Here is a 7,350-nt window from a genome sequence, read left to right as displayed (position 1 = left end):
AAAAGCATTAGGATTTGCCCTCCACCCCAAACCACTTCAAGAAAGAACACATACCAGAGTAACTTGCAGTGCTCTGGGCTGTGAGCTCTTCAAGGGTAACAACAGGGCCATAGACTTTTCTGTGTCCCCACCAAACCCAGCCCTGAAGTGAATTCTTAGGGGAAGCTCCATAAACACTTGATGGGTGGCATAAAATTAAAATCCACCCACAGGTCACTTGAATTTTCCTTCCTCTATGAAAGCATACTTAGCTTTGAGCCCACAGTTCCCCATGGGTCTAAGGAGTAGCTAGTGGTGGTACTTATATATTTATATTAGCCATTCCCAGCCAGTTGCCATGGATATCTAGAAGGTAAGCAAGGTACCAGCCATGGAGTGATAGGCGAGGGAGGGAGGCACTTTCTCTCCATTTGACAAAATTTCTGACAATGCTGTCAATTTCCGGTCATATTAGCACAATACCCTTTTGTTATGTAGATCCATAGGAGATTTTAATTCTATTGTCCTTGTCTTTATTAAACCCATACCCTCTACTGGATTAAATTGGGTCATAAAAGTCGTATCAAGTTATTTTATGTAGCATAAATATAACGTCGAGTGCTCAGTGTACTGTCAAGTCTTGGTGGTAATGAATAACCAGCTTTCATTGCCCGCTGAGAATGCTGACTTTCCCTCCCACTTCACAGCTGTGACTGATACTAGACTATTTTCAAGCTACACCATCTCTGCTATCCCCTAAAAATCACCTGGTGAGACAATCACCTATTCTATTCCAACCTTATTGTATCATCTCTCCACTGAAATAAAAAAGAAAGGAAAAAGGAAATAAATCCACAGCAGTCCCCCGCTCTTCGTGCATGACTCAGATTCCTTTAGGAAATTGTTCTTAGGCTATACGAAATTGAAAGCTTTAAATTTTGAGAAAATATGTGATCTCCTGGTGAGTGACATGGCTGATGGGACTTCTCTAATATTCAGTGTCCTGTGAGGCCTTCTGAGACCAGTGTCCTAATAATCAGCCAGGGTCTCTCTAGCCCCAAGGGATCCGGGCCAAGTCATCATGAGACAGCGCCCCCAGAGGACACGTTGGGAATGGCAGAAGTCAGGAAATGAAGTGATTCAGTCTGGAAGGCTCCAGAGAGGCAAAATGCCCAGGTGAGACAAGAAATCTCCAGTGCCCAGCTAGACTAGAGTCTTTTCGCTGGAGAGAAACATGCCCATTTTCATCCCTAAGCTGGGGGACAGTGGGAAGATAAGGGAGCCAGTGAGTTCTACTTTCTGAAATAAAAATGAACATTTGATACTCACCAAGGTTTTCCTTATCCATCTCATCAGAGGTCAAACACCACAGACCAGAGATGACTCTGCAGAGGTCTTATTTCTGTCATGCCCTCTCTGCATCCCCGTAGAAACCTTGCAGTGAAATCCTTAAAACACAAAGGTTTATGTGCTGGTCTTGAACAGGGAGGAAGCAGGGAACTGGATAATGTGCAGCCCATTGTGCATCCACGAATGTGGGCAAAAGATTGGGGGAGGGAGTGATGGAAGCTCCAGAAGTTAAAAACTGTGGTGGCCGGTCTAGAGTATGCTAGATGTTTAAGGCCACTCTGAGCATGAGAATCTTAATCAGGCTGTTCAAGGCTAAGTTGCTATAGGCAGGTGCAAGAAACAAGGACACAGCTATCTTACTATATGTACACTGCGCAAGCATGCCCTTTTATAACCCAAAATAGTGATGTCGCTATTTGGCAAGAAGCCTCTTTTGTTTAAGTTAGTATTAGAGTATGTTACTGACCAGCAGACAGCTTGCTGGGAGGTGGCTGCTTAGTGAGGCTGTAGCTCTAAGGATGGCTTCTGTATATCTCCTATGTTGGAGGCTATTGCTACTTTGTAGGAAAGATGTTACCTAGCTGGTGTACAGCCACTATATGGGACTTTACCTTGAAGAACTGCTTTGTCTAATAGCTCCTGGATACTTAGCAATGGATACTTAGATTACAATAAAGACTCTCTTATATACCTTCAACCTCTCATGGCTTCTCTGTCGAATACCTGGCACCCAAGGGGGTCCAGTCCCTGGCAGAGGAGTTTGGACCCAACAAAAATAAATAAAAAGAAGCCAAGTCACTGGGTTTGCATCAGGAGAGAGTGCGGAGCTGACCAGACCTGAGAAAGCACTCTGGGCCGAGCAGCTAAAATGCCAGCCTAGACTCCTGATAGCTCTTTCATGGCTGGCAGACTCCTCATCAGAGAGGGAGGCCATCTAGGGGCAAAGAGACCTGCAAACATGGGCCAGTGCCTGCACCTCCCCTTGCCTTTGTAAAATAGGCAAGACGGTCATTTCAACCCCTTAAAGCAGCGGTTCTCAACCTGTGGGTCGCGACCATTGGAAAACACATATAGCATATCAGATATTTACATTATGATTCATAACAGTAGCAAAATTACAGTTATGAAGTAGCAATGAAAATAATTTTATGGTTGGGGGTCACCACAACATGAGGAACTGTATTAAAGGGTCGCGGCATTAGGAAGGTTGAGAACCACTGCAAGTATGATGAATCTTTTATCTCCATTTCCCCCCTGGCTTTTCTCAGAAATATTTAGTTCTCAAAACACATTGGGGGAAATATAAACACATACACACACACACACACACACACACACACTCACACACAACCATTTGGAGCTCCTAGATATGAGGAGTCAGCTTGGTCCTGCCTCCTCTCTGAACAGACTATTCCAAAAGCAACAGTGACATCCTGCCAAGCTTGGACACCTGACAGGGAGAGGTCTTTGGGGGCTCATAGTTCATGCTGTCAACTTCCAAATTAACCTCTGTTTCATTAAAGGCCACAGCAATGTATCATTTGTCCTTAGACTGGATGTGATGGCATCTGGATTCTGAAGTTGCCATGTGTTCCCAGACACACCCCCATCTGACTTAGGAGGGACTGTTTTTGTTGGTGATAATGAAAGAAGGCAGCTCCCAGGCAGAGGTGTCAGTGCCCTGAAAAAGTGCAGGGATCCGGCAGGAGTGGAAATAAGCTGCTGTGCAAACAAAGCAGAAACTGAGCCACCTTGGCCCAGGCAGGGTGTGTGTGTGTGTGTGTGTGTGTGTGTGTGTGTGTGTGTGTGTGTGAGCTAGAGGGTGGACATGCGTCTGTGTGTGTGTGTGTGTGAGGTGGAGGGTGGACATGCACAGAGATGCCTGGCCATTCCTTTCCAATGCACTAGCTTAGTTCAGGACCTCCATCTCTTCCCTCCCCCTCCCCCCCCACCGGACTTTGGCAACAGGCTCCCTTAATAAAATGAAAGTAAAATGCAGAGCCTCCCAAGTGTGAGAAGAGGGGGAGACTCTGTCAAGTAAAGGTGGCTGGCCATGGAGCCCCACCAAAGTCTCCTCTTTCCCATTTGGAAGACTCCCCCTGCTCTTCTTGCTACTGCCTCCATATAGACCCCGAAAACCGGGTGGAGGAGAGAAGCATCGCCACCACTTGATGGTTCTGACCCAAGTATGGGCTGAAATCTCTACCCTTAGCTATGCTTTGCACAGCTGAGAAAGAAGGGAATTCCAGGGAAACATCACTAAATACAGAAAGAGAACAGTAAAGAAATAATTCCCCCAAATGCAAATAACATGGAAATAGCATGATTCCCGAGGCTACTGGAATGAGCTGCTAGTCCCATAGGAAGAGAAATAGACAGGTTTCTGGAGTCCATGTTCCCATAAAAGCAGCCAGAAGCTCCTGGCCCCAGAGAACTGGCAGGCCTCACCAGCCACGTCACATCACTTCCTGCCCCACCCCCAGCCTGGCTCCTTCAACAAGCACCATTTTGTTTTCTCTCACATAAATTGGGTTCTCGATATACCCTGTATTCTCTCCAGTTCCTCTCCAGGTGAGATCAAAATAGGCCAAGTGTTCATCATTCTTTGTGAGCCCATAGACCCTTCCCTCGGTGTGTTCCTGAGGGACATACCTCTTTCCCAGGTATTGACAAGTTTGGTATTGACTGGGATATATCACAATGGGGTGGGGGAGATGGGGGAGAGGAAATGCCAGTAACATGGAGAGGCAAATTGTGGGTCAGGCTAATCAAAAGATCAGTATTGGCAATAGACTGTTACTCTCAAATAGCTACTCTGCATGTCTTATCCACATGCCGGAAGTGAACCATGCTTGGTTCTCTGGGCGATGCGGTGGGAAATGGTGAGAATTGGTGGGGGTGGGACGGCTTCATTCCTAGAGGCCAGAAGAATTAGTGATTTATGCTTGAACCATTTTTTCTTGGCCAATTCTTTACAATGCTTTACCTGACCTTTGCTCCATTGTCATCTCCAAAACTGGCTACCATAAATGCTTTCCATCCATGCCCCTTCGTGGCACTCCATTTATCAAGAAGTGAGTTCTTTGTCTCTTCCCTAGGAGTTGATTCTGGTCTTGTGACCTATTTTGACAACAGAATGAGCATGACATTGTAGGATTTTAAAGCCCGACCTGAAGACAACTAGCAGCTTCTGTGTCTCCCCTCTTGGAAACTACCTGCCTAAAGAAGGCCAGCTACCCTGAGGCAGCCATATTATGAGGAAGTCCAAGCCAGCCAGGTGGAAATGACACATAGAGGGTGAGAGCTGCCTCTTTCACCACTTCCTGTTAACCCTGAGTCATCGCCATAGCCCACCTCTATTACTGCCTCCAACCCGGTTTCCCTTCCTTCCAAAAGGCCAATTTTTAACACAGTAAACAGGAAATCCTCCTATGCTCATGAGGGTTTTCTGTCTACTGTGTTGTTCCCCAAGTAAAAACCTAAATCCTTACAGCAACCTATGAGGCCCGACACAACCCTCTGACACCCATATCCCCACCCCATCCCCAGATCTTCTTTCTCACTCTGTGCTGGGTACACTGGCCTCCTTTACCCTCTAACATGCCAGGAAACATTCCATGTTGGGCCTTCACACTGTGCTCCTTCTGCCAGCCAAGGTCTCCTAGTCACCCACTTGGGTAATTCCTTTAAGTCAAGGGTGGGGAACCTTTTTTTCTGCCAGGGGCCATTTGGATGTTTTGTAGCATCATTCGTGGGCAGTGCAAAATTATCAACTTAAAAATGAGCCTGCTATATTTGGTCACACATTGAATTAACTCACCCCTAATGCCTTTACAGGGCCAGACCAAATGATTTCAAGGGCCTTTTGTGGACTGTGGGCTGGACGTTTCCCACCCTTGCTTTAAGTCTTGGGTTCAGTTTCACCTTCTCAATAAGGCCTACTTGCACAGCCCTATTTAATAGTGAGAACTGTAGAGCCCTTTCCTGCCCCCCAAGTCCCTCTTGCCCTATCGTGTTTTCATTCTTTTCTAGCACTTCTCATCTTCTATGTAATTTACTTATTAATTATGCTTATTGTTTACTGTCATCCCCAGTGCCGTGTCCATCCCACAAAAGCAGGGATCCTTGTATGTCTTTTTCACTGCTGTCTCCCAGGCACCGAGAACAGTCAGTCCTAAGGTGTGGAACAGAGTAGGTGCTCAGTAAGTATTTGCTGAGTAAATGAATGGCTGGCTGACAGGCACACCAGAGCCCTGACACGAAGCCTCCTTTGCCCCTGTGTGTGGAGTAAAGTAGTTCAAGAACTTGGTGTGGCTCACAGGACTAGAGGGTTAGGAGCTGGGCTTAGGCCCGGCCCACATTTTCCCCGACAGGAAAAGTCTATAATTAGGCCCCTCTTCCCTTCGCCATAACTTGGAGCTTAATTATGAAGATCTTGTTTTTTGTTTTTTTAATCAGGGCATATTTCATTAAGTTAAAGAAAATGTAAAAATGATGAAGGTAGCCTGAGGCTAGGGATGCTATCACTGAAATGAGGCTCTTATGTGATTAGACATTTGGGAAATACTGTATACTTAGTAATCACTTTGTCTTGAAATATGTAACAGGGTCCTAAGAAAACGTCTTCCTCCTGATTGCTTTCATCTTCACACGGGTGTGCGAGGGTGCGGAGAGGGAGAGAGAGAGAGAGAAGAAACTGATGAATATATATATATAATTGTGCTTAACGTTTCTGATCTTGCTCCTTCATTGAATAATCAATGACAATAAGCGTTTCTCTTTTATCAGCAGAGGCCCAGGAACTTATGTCACTCTGAGAAGAAACCTTACCTACTAGAGAAAGACCAATGAGTCTGAAATCTGACAGCAGTGAAATGTACCCAGGGTCAATCAAGGCCCACCTTCCTACCCTACTAGCCACTTATTCCCTCCAGGATTGCTCAAGACTAGGTTTGGCCCAGTCGGTGTGGCTCAGTGGTTGGGTGTCAACCTATAAACCAGGAAGTCTTGGTTCGATTCCCCGTAGGGGCACATGCTCAGGTTGTGGGCTCGATCCCCAGTGTGGGCCATGCAGGAGGCAGCCAATCGATGATTCTCTCTCATCATTGATGTTTTTCTATCTCTCTCTCCCTCTCCCTTACTGTCTGAAACCAATAAAAAAAAAAAATTTTTTTTTTAAAAAAGACTGGTTTGTCTCACTCAGTGTCAACCTATAAACCAGGAAGTCTTGGTTCGATTCCCCGTAGGGGCACATGCTCAGGTTGTGGGCTCGATCCCCAGTGTGGGCCATGCAGGAGGCAGCCAATCGATGATTCTCTCTCATCATTGATGTTTTTCTATCTCTCTCTCCCTCTCCCTTACTGTCTGAAACCAATAAAAAAAAATTTTTTTTTAAAAAAAGACTGGTTTGTCTCACTCATATGATTCACCACGGGGGATAATCTGTAAGTGAATGAATGGTAAAATCATAGAACCTATTCAAGTTTATCCAGAGTGAGTGGAGTTTAGATTTAGGTCTAGCATGTAACTGGAAGTAAAAAAACACACACACACACACACAAAAAAAAACTCAGCTATTTGATTTCTGGTATTATAATTCAAATGATATTAGGTGGCCCAGCTATGAACTGTAATGAACTCTAATAACTCCCATAATGCAGCATTTGACTCACTTTGGATGTATAGCTTGTTTCCTTGGCTCTATCTTCCACTGCAATAAAGTCTTGGAGATTGGAGCTTTATCGGACTCACCAATTTGACTATACCCCTGTGCCCAACACATAGTAGGCATTCTGTAGTTAATTTAGTGCTTGCTGGATTGAATAAAAGATTTAATTCACTAATTATGTAATAAAGGAACATTGATAAATAATGCATATAGAAAAAGAAATTGATTAGTAACACGGCACCAGGGTTGAATCAGCTGTTTGTATAAGAGAAACTCTGAATTCTGGTCACCAGAGAGACATCGGTGGCATGTAACTGGTAGCCACTGATCTTATTAAACTGATCGAAGTCTTA

The sequence above is a fragment of the Myotis davidii genome, unplaced genomic scaffold (assembly GCF_000327345.1).
Source record: "Myotis davidii unplaced genomic scaffold, ASM32734v1 scaffold946, whole genome shotgun sequence".
NCBI lineage: Eukaryota > Metazoa > Chordata > Mammalia > Chiroptera > Vespertilionidae > Myotis > Myotis davidii.
Note: the sequence above shows the minus strand (reverse complement) of the source record.